Source organism: Triturus cristatus, chromosome 8 (assembly GCF_964204655.1).
Source record: "Triturus cristatus chromosome 8, aTriCri1.1, whole genome shotgun sequence".
Lineage (NCBI taxonomy): Eukaryota > Metazoa > Chordata > Amphibia > Caudata > Salamandridae > Triturus > Triturus cristatus.
This window is the reverse complement of record NC_140591.1, coordinates 1,112,933,446-1,112,946,029: the sequence shown is the minus strand read 5'-3', so window position 1 is coordinate 1,112,946,029 and position 12,584 is coordinate 1,112,933,446. Positions and strand designations below refer to the sequence as shown.

At 52.7% G+C, this 12,584-nt stretch overlaps 1 protein-coding gene across 4 annotated transcripts in view; it reads right to left on the bottom strand.

Moving 5' to 3' along the window:
• LOC146805453 (granulocyte-macrophage colony-stimulating factor receptor subunit alpha-like) overlaps window positions 1-12,584 on the bottom strand; it is a 331,580-nt gene that overhangs the window by 190,110 nt on the left and 128,886 nt on the right. The window lies entirely within an intron of this gene.

Below are 12,584 nucleotides of genomic sequence, written 5' to 3'. Positions count from 1 at the left end.
TGGAGTGTTGGAGCAGAAGTCTTATTCTAACGTCATTGTCTTCGATGGAGCTCTCAACATTGTAAGGTTCTAATACAGCATTATTGCCTGCTGCCAAGGGCTATACCGAATGTTAAAGGCCCTAAACCTGAGTTATAGGTCTGAGCCACAGGCAAAGGCCTATAACAAGGGAGAGGGCCTATAAATAGACTGAGGCAAGAGGGCTATAAGCCTATTAGAATACTTAACCCACTGAGGGTAGTGCTCTAAATGAAAAGAAACAGAAATATAAACATTGGAATGTTGGAGCAGTAGGCTCACACCACCCATTATTAGCCTCTAGTCACTTCATTGTCCTCAATGGACCTCTCAGCATTGCAATGTTCTAATTATATTTAGACATTTACATCTTTGGTATGCTCAATGAGTGGTTTTACATCTAACCTCCACATGAACTGCCGGGAATCAATTACAAGTGGTTTGTTTCCAGGGCCGGACTGGGAACTGAAACTAGCCCTGGCAAACTGCTCGTCCGGCCCCTCTGATGGGGTAGGGGGAGTGCGGCCTAGCTGTTTGTTAGGGCTGGTTTGGGCCGATTTTGTTACCAGGCGCCAAAATTGCCGGTCCCTGGTTACAAAAACGGCCCCACCAAGGAAAGGCCCAGTGCCCTGCAGCCAGTCCGGCCCTGTTTGTTTCAACAGGAAATCACCTGTCATTTCTTATGATACATTCTCATGTGCATATGTAGCATCATTTTATATAACTTTGTCACACATTTATCAAACTGATTTTTGTATGATCAAGAGAAGACATGACTTGACACATCAAGCATATTCTGAGTATGAGCGCAAGAGAGGGCAATAAATGGCCGCGTTCTTCGCCAACCGAAGAACATGGCCTTTCGTTGCTGATTTTCAAATGGGATTCCAACCTGACGGTGGAATTTTTCACAAATAAGGGATTTATTCCCCACCTCTGAAACCAAGAATCTCACTGAGAATATTACTTGTGATTTACGAATTGTGGCCATTAAAACCAGCACTTTTAATCAAGAGTTATCCAGTTTTGAGTTAGGCTAGATGACCTTTAAACCAATGAACTCGATAAGAGATGATACGTGAGTCTTCTCTTGCGCTCATACTCAGACTTCATCCAGGATTGGAGGAGTCTTCCAGAATTGGCTGTCCACAGTCCTTATACCAGTCCTGAGGAAGGCCCGCAGTGACGTTCATTTAATGACGTATACCTTTGGGTCGAAACGTTGATGTTTCATTTATATGTCCACTCCCTGAGTCTCTTTAGCCTTCTACTAAGAGGAAGGTAGTTCAAAGGGTGTTGTTAGAATCTATACACTGGAAAAAGGAACAAACTTACTTTCTGTATATATATTTGAGTATCCAAATTTATGTCTATTTTTGTTTAAATCTCAAAAGCACTCCATGTCACAATTTTTCACCAAAGTCACTTTCTCCTTTGTATGTGACAGCCATTTACAAATGTAACCATTGTACATAATATATACCTTTTTTTCAAAAAATGTTCTTTCGTTTGTGGTGTGCTTTGATTTTATCCCTGTCTGGATTATTATGAGACTATTCCTTGATATTGTGTGTCATTTAGTTTAGATATGTTTTCCTATTGATTAAGTTTGGCAAAGCAATTGTCTTACCCAAAATAACTTACTGTAGATTATTTTGCTCTTACCCAGGTTCTGAGGGACACAGGGTTTACCCCATTATCTTTAATGGTCTTCCACCTTCTACAGCATGCAGCCTGGGGCAGTGGTTCTGCCCATTTCAGACATTGGCTAACTTCACTGTAAGAGATGGCATTCTGCTCTTTCACAAGCACATCCACACACAAAGTAATTCCCTTCAGTGCTTGTTTTGCTTTTTTATTTTGATGAGAGCCTGGCAGCTCCCCCATCAATAAAGTTTGGGGGGAAACAAGACAAGCATTGACAAAACCAAATGGCTTGCATTCAAAGCACATTCTAATGGATTTGCCAAAGCGTTCTTACTGTGCATCTCTCTCCATACACACTATATTTTTCCTCGTTTTTACTTCGGATTTGTTAACACAGTTTTGCAGTTTAGTAGTACCAAGTAATAGAGGTATTATAAAGGTACCAATTATATCACCGCCAATGTCAAAGAAAGTCTGAGATGGCTACAACTAGCTTTGGACCTATGATCCCTAGTTAGACCTAAACCTACCACAGCATCAGCATTAGCCCATTGAGGTACCATGACAAGCATGTCTGCAGTCTATCTGACCACTGGTAAAAAGAAAACCTTAGGGGCTAATGTGCCTGTTGAAAACAATTGTGTAAATTCAAAAAGTCACAGGTTGTAATACATGTTTGTAAATGAAGTAGTTAATATATGTTTTCTGCAGAGATATGTGTTTAATCTGCCAGTCACTGGCTTGAAGCATCATAAAGTAGTTTGAAGCAGTGTTTTTTTTAAGTGTGATCTGAGGACTCCTGGGGGTCCATGAGGCTAACTCACGGGGTCCGCGATTGTTTTACAACATTAAATAATATTAAAGTTAAAAAATTAAAATAAATACAGGAGGAGGAGCCTAGCGCGCATCCAAGATGGTCGCGTGAGCACAGGGCTCCCCGGACCCTTGCTGCTCCTCGGAATTTATCCTGAGAATATCCTGATGTGGTTTGTGGAATCTGGCAGATGAAGACCGGCTGAGCACGTATCTCTTTTCAGAACTCGAATCGGACCTGGGAATCCTGAGTTGTCGTTGTTCGAACTTTTGGGACCCACCCGACGGAGGTGCCCGGGGCGAAGGTGAACCGTGGAGCCGTGTCGTAATTGAACAACAGCGGCTGCAGTGCGGTGCCAGTGGCCGCTCTACCACTTTCGGTTTCACTTTCGGACTTCAGGGGGCTGGCCTGCGAATGCAATTGATGTGGCGGGGTGTTTCCTTGGCCTCTGCGCGAGGCCTTGTCTCCACCTGCCACTAGAGTGCCCATCGCCTTGGGTCCCCCCGCACCGTTATATTGTGGTCTCTGGTGAGGCGCTGGTCTGCGGTGCCGGTGCCCCTACGACTCTTGATCGGCGATCCCCTTCGGTGTCCGTGACCACATGGGGGGCAAGGGGGGCCCCGAGGGGCGTAAGACTAAGGCCTCCCTCCGCGGGGGACCGGTCCAGGCCAACAACATGGACCGCTACACTCAGGGCAGAGGGTCCCCTGGAGCGACCGGCCCCCCCCCCGGATGCCGTCGGTGGTGGCACGACCGTCTCTCCGGAGCTCTCCCTGCAGGACATCATGGGCGCCATTGATGGCATCAGGGAAACCATCGCCACGCAATACGAGGCCCTGGCCCGTAAAATCGACACGGTGGCGATCGATGTCACCTTAATTCGGGCAGATCTCTCCAAAACAAATGAGAGGGTCCAGGCTCTCGATGTGCGGACCTCCACCCTTGGTACGGATGTGTCGGACCTGCAGGCCGCGCTTGGTGACATTAAGGCGGTCAACGACCAGATGGCCCGGCGGCTGGAGGACTTCGAGGGACGGGCCCGACGCAACAACATCCGTGTCATAGGCGTACCGGAGTCCTCCGACAGCCGCCCGGTTGACCTCCTGGTTGAGGAACTCATCCTCCAACAGTTGGCCCCTGCAGGCCTAAGTAAGTTCTTTGCCGTGGAGCGGGCACATCGAGTTCCGGGCGGTCGGCCACGGCCGGGGGCCCCCCCGAGGCCTATCGTGGCCAAACTGTTCCACTATAGAGACCGAGATGCGATTCTGCAGGCCTCACGGGTCCACGGCCCGGTGCGTCATGAGAACTCATCCATTAACTTTTATCCGGACTTTACCCAACTTGTTCAGAAACAGCGGATGGGATTCCAGGGGGTGAAGCGCCGTCTCCGTGAACTGGGCCTAAAGTACTCTATGCTCTACCCTGCAAAACTCCGGGTGGAACATGAGGATCGGACTGCCTTTTTTGACTCTCCTGTGGCCGTGAGTGACTGGCTGGACTCGTTGCCGGACAGAGGTGACCGTCCCGGGCCCTCTGCAGGCGCCGAAGGTGACGGGTCCCCTTTGGAGTGACTTTTGGTCCTTGATTTTGCCATTTTGCACTGTTCAGCTGGGTTTTACTTCTTTTGTTCATTTTGTCTCACTAGGACCTGTGTGGGGGGCGGGCGGGGATGGGTCCCTTTCCTCCTCCGGGGTCTTTTCGTAGAATGGGGTTAGTAGGGCGACAGGCACACTGCAAGTTGGGGGGGGTTTCAGGCCCGCAGGGGTGCAGGGTGGGGGGAGTTGGATTTGGGGGGGGGTTGGGGGGAGGGAGGGGTTGTTTTGCTGTGTGTTTTTTGTTTACAGGGCGAGGTATTGATTTTTGTCCAGATACGGGAACTGTGCTACTGACTGGGGGGCCTTTGATCTATTGGAGGGGATGGGGGGGGGACGGGTTGAGACTGATGTCATGGAACGTCAATGGGTTGGGGGATCGTATCAAACGGGGTATAGTACTGCAGTATTTGCGTCGTCTTACTCCTGATGTGGTGTTTATCCAGGAGACGCATCTGGTGGGCAATGTCTGTCATGCAATGAACAGGGGAGGATACCGCCTCGTGGCCCATTCTGGTTTCACAACTGGTTCCAGGGGGGCGGGCATTCTCCTGCGATCCTCACTTCCGTTGGATATCACTAGGGTAATCTCGGATGACAGAGGGCGCTATGTGTGTCTGTCTGGGAGGTGGGAGGGGCAGCCCCTTTCCCTGGTCTCAGTTTACGTCCCCCCGGGCCTCCAGAACTCCACCTTCGCGGACTTGGGTCGAATGCTGCTTGAACTTCCGGATGGCCTTTTGCTTATGGGCGGGGATTTTAATTCGGTGGTTTCGGGTGACCTGGATCGTCACCCACCCAGGGCCCTCCCCGCTGCCCAGGCATGGCTTGGTGGCCTGCTGGAGACCTTCGGCCTGGTAGATAGCTGGAGATTAATGCATCCGACCCAATGTCAGTACACCTTTCACTCTGGGGCGCATGGGAGTCTTTCTAGGTTAGACTATTTCCTTATGCCCGCGGCACAGACTGGTCGGATTCGGGAGGTTAGGCACCTGGCGCGGGGTATTTCCGATCATTCCCCGCTGTGGCTGCTCTTTGACACCGAGACGCGGTCTGCAGGGCGGATTGCTCCCATTAACCCGTGGTACCTGCGAGACCCTATGACTCGCGACAGCCTGGTTAAGGCTATGGACCAATACTTCCTTGAAAACGAGGGGTCGGTGTCGTCCGCAATGTCCCTGTGGGAAGCCTTTAAAACCGTAATCCGCGGACACGCCCTCTCCCAGATAGTGGTGGCTAAGAAACTCAAGAGTGAGGCAGTGGTGAAGCTGGAGACTGACATTTCGGGGCTGGAGTCGGCCTTGGAGGCGGGTGTCACTCCGGACGGGCTCCATGCCCTCAGCCTGAAACAGTTTGAATACAGGTCTCTTGTCACTGACGCCGCCAAAACGTTGTATAGGGAGCAGCAGGGTCGATTGTATGATGCCGGGGACAAGGCGGGAAAGTTGATTGCGTGGCTGGATAGGAAGGAGAGAGTGAACCGTGTGGTCCCGGAGCTGTGTGTCTCGGATGGAGTGTGTGTGACTGAGCCTGGTGAGATTGTGGAATGTTTCGCTGACCACCTCCGGGCCGTGTACTCCCCGGTGACTGATAGGGATGAAGAAGACTCTCGCCTTCTGCTGAGGGATATTGCTTTGCCCGGCCTGTCTGTCGAAGACCGTGAGCAGCTGGACGCCCCCTTGTCTGTAGATGAAATTGCAACGGCGATTCGGTCCCTTCGTTCGGGCAAGGCGATGGGCCCCAACGGGCTGCCTATTGAATTATATAAGTTGCGCCCGGATAAACTCGTGCCCTTCCTCCGTCGTATGTTTCAGGAGTCCCTTGAGGCAGGCTCCCTTCCTGACGACCAACGTCTGGCAACGATAGTCGTGATCCCCAAGGACGGTAAGCCACGAGATCGCTGTGCCTCCTACAGGCCTATTTCGCTGCTAAATGCAGAGCCTAAAATCCTGGCGAAAGTCCTTGCCAATCGTTTGTTGAGCGTCATCTGCGATTTGATTCATCCTGATCAATGCGGCTTCATCCCTCACCGTAACACCGCTCTTAACTTGCGGCGTCTTCACGGCGCCCTCGCCAGGGCGGAGTACCTCTCCGAACCAGCCGTGCTGGTTTCTTTAGACGCCACGATGGCCTTTGACACCATCGAGTGGCCATTTCTCTGGGCTGTCTTGACCAAATTCGGCTTTGGGGAGGGATTTCTTGGCTGGGTGAAGCTTCTTTACACGGGACCCATGGCTCAGGTGGTAGTTAATGGGCGGGTCTCTCGGCCCTTCGCTCTCGGTAGGGGTACGAGGCAGGGGTGCCCGTTGTCCCCTCTGCTCTTTGCTCTTGCCTTGGAGCCGCTCGCTGCTTGGCTCCGCTGGGAGCCCTCGATCAGAGGGATCCGGTGGGCCCCGGGCTTCGAGGATCGGGTCTCGTTGTATGCGGACGATATTCTCCTGTATCTCACCTCGCCGCGGCAGTCGCTTAATGTTCTCTTTGATGTTCTGACTTCCTTTGGGAGAAATTCGGGTCTAACGATCAACTGGTCTAAATCCTGTGTCTATCCTATCTCCGGTGACCCTCCTCTCTTGCCGCCTCGGCTTCCGATCCAATTATCTCTGTCCGGCTTTAAATACCTGGGAATATACGTCTCGATGGACCCGGTGGCTCGCTATGAGCAGAATCTCCTGCTTCCACTTCGGCGTTTGAGGGAGGACACGGCTCGGTGGTGTAGGCTGCCCTTGTCCCCGCTGGGTCGGGCAGCACTGTTTAAAATGATGTCCCTTCCCAGATTTCTCTATGCACTTCAGAACTCCTTCGATGTTATTCCGGTGTCCTACTTTCGGGAGGTGGAGAGCCTGCAGAGGAGACTGGTGTGGGACGGACGGGCGCGTATCGCTCTGGCAAAGCTTACTCTCCCCTGGTACGACGGGGGCATCGCGCTTCCCGACATTCGCAGGTATTATTGGGCCTCACAGCTGTCGGCCATTAACCATGCCACGTATGCGCCTGGCTTGAATCCGGCGTATGAGATGGATAAATTCCTGCTTCCCGGCGGGAACTATAACAGGGCACTTTACTCCAGCTCGGCTGGACGGACCCTTACGGGCCCTACTAAGATTGCGGTACGGATCTGGAAGGCGGCCAATGTAGCCTTGGGCTGGAGTGAGCGATTAACATGTGCTACTCCTCTGTTTGCCTCCGACCGCCTGGGAAGCCTCTGGACAACGAAGGGGTTTGAACGTTGGGACACGATTGGTATTAGTAGAGTGGGAGACTTATGGATTAAGGGTGCTGTTAAAACATTCGCGGCGCTCCAGAGCGAATACGAACTTACGGAAAGGGAGTTCTTCCGCTACGCCCAGATTCGGCATGCCCTGCTCTCTGTTTTTGGGGAGGGGACCAATATCCCGGCTTCTTCGCCCCTCGAGGACCGCATACTCGATGGTCATGTCCCCGACAGTACTATTTCATTAATTTATAAAAAACTTATCAATAATCGGGCTGACCTCTTGGTGCGCCTCCGGGAGGCGTGGACGGGGGATGGGGTGGAACTGGACGACGAGGACTGGCAGTCCGCACTGTCGTCCCCCAAGGAAGTGGCCATTCCAGCCCGTCTCCGCCTGGTCCAACTTAAGATTCTCCACCGGGTGTATGTGACGGGTCCCCGTTTGGTCTCGATGGGATTTTCTGAAGACGGGCTCTGTAAGCGGGGATGTGGACTCAGAGCCACCTTTCTCCATATCCTTTGGGAGTGTCGCGAGGTGGCGGAATACTGGCGTCGGGTCCATGTGGTCATGGGACAAGTCACCGGGGTTGTGCTGCTGCCGGAGGTGCGTCGCTGTGTCCTGAATGTGTGGGAGCCCAATGATTATAACGCGGCTCAGACTCGGTGGGCGGCCCTGGGGAACATGATTGCCAAGAGAGATATAGCGCAGCTTTGGGGTTCCCAGCGGCCTCCCACCGTGTCCGTATGGAAGGAGAACATGGACTGGTGCATGTTCAGGGAGAAGACTGTGTATGTGGCTCGTGGCAAACCGGGGGCATGGGGTAGAATCTGGGGGCAATGGAACGCGTATCGTGGGGGTATCTGTGTTCCCCCCCTAGTGGACACCGATATTGCCTTGTCCCCCTGACCCTTGATGGTTCCCTGCGATTTTTGGGATAATCGAATATAGACGTTCCTCTCCCGTGACCCCCCCCCCCGACCTATCATTACTCCTTCCTTTTAGTAGCTATTTGAAGGTCAGAAGTAGAGTCCCCCGGATGTAGCCTGACCCACATTTTTAGCCCTTACGCCTCGCCTTTTGTTTTTATTTGTTATTTATGTTAAACCTATGTATCCTGCTTCCCTAGGACTATCCGGAGTCATGTACGGGGCTGGACCCCGGGAGTCGACTACTGCCTTAACCTCTGTATGATCCTTCCCGAATCTAGCGGCCGGCCCTGGTGGTTGTAGGCCCATGCTTGTAATTGATTTATTGTTCAATAAAATTTTCAAAAAATAAAAAATAAATAAATAAATAAATAAATAAATACAGAATATACAAATAAAGAAGCAACATTGAAAATGGGAAAACATTTTATATATTTGATTGTGAATTGAACAAAATATTTACATCTTTGAGTATTTGTTTGGTGTATACTTGTTTTTGTTTTTTGGTGTATTGTTTTGAGGTTCTACTCTTTCTTAAGCTGAATTCCCCAGCTTATAAAATGATTCAGTGGGGGTCCCCAGTTTCCAGTAATGATTCAACTGGGCTCCACAGAATTGAAAAGATTAAGAATTGTGTGCTTCCTGGTGCTCAAACGTTAACAATTCTATTACGTTAGCTCAGTGGGTCCATTCCTTTTTTGCAGAGATACAAATGGACTTTGCATGAGAGAAGTTGAATCATGGCATAAAAGGTAACTAGGTTGGGGGGCGCTAGGTGGCGCTAAATCAAGATGGCCGCACTATAGTGAGGCTCCTGCCCGACCGGGCACTTTCATCATCCTGCATGCCATCCTAACCATACCATTCTGGGAAAAAACCTCATCGCTTTGCCCGTAAGAGTCTGCGGATTGCAGCGGTGTAAGGATCGGCTCTCTCGTGCACTGGTGAGCCGCGCTACCGGCCTCGGCTCTACGTGGCGGAAGACGTTGCCTGCGGGGGACCCGAGGCCCGCCGGCTGTGCCCGCTACGAGACTCCGCGGCTCTGAGGCCTGCTCCGCGTCCCGGGGTGAGTGCGCCTGCCCCGCAGTCGGGATATCGCCTGCGGACTGCCGGGGAGGACGGAGCGGGGAGGGAGCGTGCCCCGAAGACCCTGATTACCTGCTGCCTGCTGCCCTGGGCTGGGGCTGCCCGATGCTGCCGCTCCGTGCTGCGGACGCTGTGCGAGCTGGAGAGCGCCTTTGCAGACCTCGCTGGGACCCTGTCGGACGCCGCGGCTCCTCTGTGCATTGGGCTGCCCTGTGCTCTGGGGGAGCTGGCCACCTGCTGTAGCCTGATACCGGCTGTGGAGATTAGCGGCGCCGCGGGGCTCCGTAGCTAGGGGGCACCTGGGGCCTTGGCCGGACGCCGCGCTGGAGCTGCCCTCGGTGGGTCCCGCTGAACGATTGGAACCCTCCGCCGCCCTCCGCGTTAGAGATTGGTAGGCGCCACCCTGGCTCCCGGCTGACATTCTGTGGCCTCCATTGCGGCGACTTGCGTGTGCTCCTGGGCCTGATCTCACGCCTCCTGTGGGGAGACTGCTGAGCCGAACCACTGCGGAGCCCTCCTAGCGCCTGGCGACTGGACTGCCCTTTGCTGGGGCCCTGCGGCGGCCTGTGGATCTCGGCCCTCCTCCCCCGCTGCCCTTACTTCCCGCACCGCTTGTGGCCTGGCTCTCGACTCACGGCCGGAGGTCACTGGGGGGACCGCTGCGCGATTCTGGGCCGTGTGGCCGGGGCACCGGGTACCGACTCCGCCTTGATCCTGCCGGCTGGCTGGTGGGTGCCCTGCTTGCCCTACATCCTCTCCGCGACCCCGCACTTCTCTGGCACCTTCCTGGTCGCTCTCACCTGCTGTGGTTGATACTGACCTGAACAGGGACCTACCCGGTCCCGTGGAACTCGTCCTCTTGCCGACCTCCTGTGGATTGAAGACCGGGACCCGACTCCAGTTGGTCTGCTGCCGTGTGGGGTTCGGAGACGGAACTCCTTCATATCCCGAATGGTCTTACCCCTCTGATTGGCTTACAGACGGCGCGGTGAATTGCCCCCTGGCCGAGCCATGGGCCGGAGCGACACTCGCCAGTCCAGGCTGCCATTTGAGACCAAGAAGACCCCCCCCGCTGGCACCCGGCGCGGGGAGCGGGCCTCCGATCGCCGAGGCCCCTGATGAGGACTGGAAGTCCCTATTGCTGGGCATGAAGCAAAGCCTCTCGACCATCGACTCCAAGATTGATACCATGAATGCCCGACTGGACGGGGTCATGGCTAACCTGGATCAACACGACATCCGGATTCAGGAGACTGAGGAGCGGATTTCTTCCCTGGAGGATGGCGCCACTTCCGCAGGCAAACAGATGACTCAAATGGACAGGCTCCTTAAAATAATTGCGGACAAGAATGAGGACCTAGAAGCCAGGTCCCGTCGCAATAACGTTCACATTCTAGGCCTTGCGGAGTCCACCAACACAGGGAAAATGGAGGCCTTCATTGAGAACCTTGTGATTGAGCTATTTGGGAAAGACTCCTTCTCCCCACACCTAATCGTAGAAAGAGCGCACAGATCCTGAGCTGCCCGCCCTCCTCCTGGGTCCCTTCCAAGGCCCATCATTGCGCGATTCCTGAACTACAGGGATAGAGATGCTGTCCTGCGCCGTGCACGGGAGATAGGTACAGTGCGATACGGCAATGCAACGCTATCTGTCTTCCCTGACTTCACTGCATCTGTACAGGAGTCTCGACGCAAATTCCCTGTAGTCAAGAAGAAATTACTGGCCCAGGAGATTCCTTATGCCATGCTTTACCCTGCGAAATTGAAAATATCTCACCAAGGCAAACAACTCTTTTTTCAGCAGCCGCAGCAGGTTGAAGACTTCCTCAAGCAGCATAGGAAGGACATTGCTCGAGAGAAGGCGGCGCCACATCGCTCTAGGTCGCCCTCTCCGATGGGACAGCAGGACTGACCGCACTTGTGGTGGTGGCGCGGCCACTTGCACGTGCCGCAGCAGAACTTCCCTGATCACGCAACTGCACTTCCCGGTGAGGTAACCCTTTACTATTCTCACTGCCTGAAATGGTAACTGTTTACTTCTGTGCTCGGTCACCCACCTCCGTCCCACATTGAGAAGCCAGACATGATGTCTGGGTTCTTGTGGGTGTAAGTAGGGAGTTGGGTGGCAGGTTGGGCGCCCCTAGACATTATTCCCCCGATGGGTGAGCCCCTCTGCACCCCCCCCCCCCAGTGGGGTAGGGGTTGATGATTTACAGTTTGCACTTGTTGGGTTGGTATTTATGGGGATGGGGAGGGACGGGTGGGACCAATATTCCCGGCCAGTTGGGGCAGCCGGTGTGGGTGGGCATAAGCACCGATGTTGTTGTTCTCAAACCACTGAATCACGCGTAATGACTGAGCGGAAAGGTGAAACTGGGATGGCTCCTTGGGGGGTCCCTTTTGGTTGCCACTTTGAATGTTCTGTATTGTATCATGCTGTAACTACTTACAAAGCTTTACTGGGTCGGGTTCAATGGGGGACGTAAGGGACACGGGACCTGGGCAACAATTTCAGCTGGTCTCCTGGAATGTACGAGGGTTAAATGACCCGAGAAAGAGGCGACAGGTCTTGGGTTACCTAGATAGGCAGGGAGCGTCTATCGCCATGCTTCAGGAGACACACTTACGGCCTGGGGGGGGACCCCTCTGTGGTAAATAAAATAAATATTACCTGACTGAATTTCGTACGGAGTCTTAAAATAAAGTAAAATAGCTCAAAATAACAAGAGGCAGAATCCGTGGTATAAGAGGTTCTCTAATGGGCTTTATTCCATTCAAAAATGGCCGACTCGAGTGGCGGCCTTCAGGTTCCGTCACCACGAGGGTTCAGGAAGTGAAGTACAATATTTTGTTAATAGACATACATTTTTATAATAAGTGCATTACAGTGAAACGAATGTAGAAGGCGTAACATTTGATAAGAAAAATGACGTGACAGTGACATAATCGAAACTAGGCGTAATAAGGAATAAAAGAAACATGATTGGTTAGAATTATCAGACATAGGTGGATCTATAAGATAATACTTGGCATAGATGCGCGCGCGGCAGCATGACGTGTAATTGACGTGTAACTAGGGGGTGAAAGGGACTTGACATTTAGCTCTACATGTGGAGACGAGAAGTCTGGGGTTATGTCAACCTAATCCCAAATCATATCTAACATCCTATGTTTAAAGAACTATGTTATCCACAAGGAAGAGACTCTCGGACAGAATCTATTCTATACTGACTGTGTGCGTGTACAAGCGTCTAAGTGTCTATATGAGATGCGAGGGGCAGAAAACTTTCCA